The following is a 2,294-nucleotide window of genomic DNA, read 5'->3' on the forward strand; positions in this document are numbered from 1 at the left end:
TCTGAAAAGAAAGATAAAGTTTAGATTAGATAAGAATCCTTAATATAAGACCCAAATGAAATATTAAGGTTATGACCCAACACAATATTTCACAATTTGGAAGAGGGATGCCGTAATCCAGTTGCAAAATATTTGAAGGTAGGTAAATGACGATTTACCAATTTCCACCATGAAAAACAAAGATGAAGATTAAGTTTTAAATGAATTGAAATTCCAAGATTCTTTGAGATTCATTGAACTTTTCAATGGCATGTTTAAATCTTGATTATGCCCTTTAAGTTTGTGACTGTGATACCAAGGATTACAAACAAGGTACGAATAACCATGCAAATGTGCTTGGTACTCTTAATGTTACGTATCACCTAATCAATGTTCCGGTTAACCACGTACGCACCATTGACCCATGATTAACATCAAGCTACCCCTTGCTACCCTTGTTAGTCCCAAATTAGTATGTCGGTTAACCACACACGCTCCACTAACGACTTAGCAAGGTGCAAAGTGCAATTTCATGGAATAGCACCATTTTCACATTTTTCCTAAAGTAACTAAGATTGGGAATTTATAAAAGTTTAGTTACTTTATAATATCATTATACTTATTAATGAAGATTAATGTCCTATCCTACCAGTTCGGCTAACGACCCTCCACTAGTCAAGAGTGCGGTGGGTAAGAGTGGATACCCAATGACATTCATATTATATGCCGCTTCCTTAAACACCCCTTATAGACTAGCTCCGTGAATGAGGCATACTAATGGTAAGACTGATTTGTCTTATACATATATATAAGTATTAAACTTTAATATTATAGTAGTATAGGATTGAATTTTAAACTTTTAAAATTCTAGGGTTTGGAATTAAAGTTTCATAAATGAGACTTTTCAAATTCCAAAACTTGAGGGCAAGTTTTGAAACTCTTCAAAACCTCTTGAGTTTTAGAATTTATGTTACATAAATGAGACTTCTAAGTTCCATAACTTGAGGATAAGTTATGAAACTCATCAAGACCTCTGGAATTTTATAACTTAAAAAGTTAATGTCCCATGAATGCGACTTTTCGTATTCCATAACTTGAGGAAAAGTTATGAAAACCTTCAAGAAACATTTAGATCAAACTTAACTAATACAATTATCATAAAATTTATCATTTACCAGTTTGACCTAATACTATACATATAGCATGCTAATTTCAAGTTCTACAAATAATTAAATTTTCACAATATCAATTAATTATCTTAAAATTTGGCAATCATCATGTTATTGGATGAGGATAATCATTACCATATTAGTAAAATCAAATTTTATGAACCAAAACAATTTGTGGTAATGATCCTAATCCAAAATAGGCCAAAAACTTGAGAATTCTACCATCAGATGATCCAACTCGTCGAGCCAGGCAATGGACTCGTTAAGTTCACCATCATATGATCTAACTCGTCAAGTTCCATTATGGAATCGTCGAGTTGGGCCTGACAGAATCCAAAATTGCAATTTTTTCAGCTTTTAAAATTACACAATTGCATCAATATAATAGAAAACACCCATGGATCTGATACCACTATTAGGTTTTATGTACTCTAACATCCCTATGGTGCACATAAAACCCTAATGCTTTGAATCTAAGTTTTCTCTAATTATACATGCAATATTCATTTTTCAAAGCATGAAGCCTAACTAGCATGCAGAGGTGATATTTGAATCATAAAAACTAGTTAGAATATTACCTTTTGGTGTAGCTTGTAGAACTTGGCCTTAAAAGAGCTTAGCACCCCAAGGGCGATGCCTCAAACAAGTCACAAACACCAATAAACAATTAGAGGACAATGAAAGAGGTTTATGAGACACAAAATAGGCTAGCCCTTCTTGGAATGCAAGTGGTAACCGATTTTAGAGCTTAGGGTACACATTTATAGTGTAGAATTCCAAAAGTCATTTGTAACCCTAATTCTTACACTTAAGCTTATGATCCAACAATTGATTTGGACTAATACTTCATGGACTAACTTATAAGCTTAGCCCATCACAAATCAATCATGGACTCAGAAATATCCTTCTTCAGGATGCTCAGATACCCGCTCACACATGCCTGCTTCAAGGACATATACTCAGGGAAAAACAATGCCCTCTCATGGAACATCTTGGTGATCTCAGTCACCATCTCGGTTGTTTGTCTGAGAGACATGAACTCCTGGGCCAATCGCTCCCTTTCCACCGCAGGAAAATCTCAGCACATAACATCTTAGTAAACCGATTCCAAGTCATAGTGGATCGCTCTGCAGGTGAATAATCTGT

This window comes from Lactuca sativa, chromosome 1, assembly GCF_002870075.4.
Source record: "Lactuca sativa cultivar Salinas chromosome 1, Lsat_Salinas_v11, whole genome shotgun sequence".
Classification (NCBI taxonomy): Eukaryota; Viridiplantae; Streptophyta; class Magnoliopsida; order Asterales; family Asteraceae; genus Lactuca; species Lactuca sativa.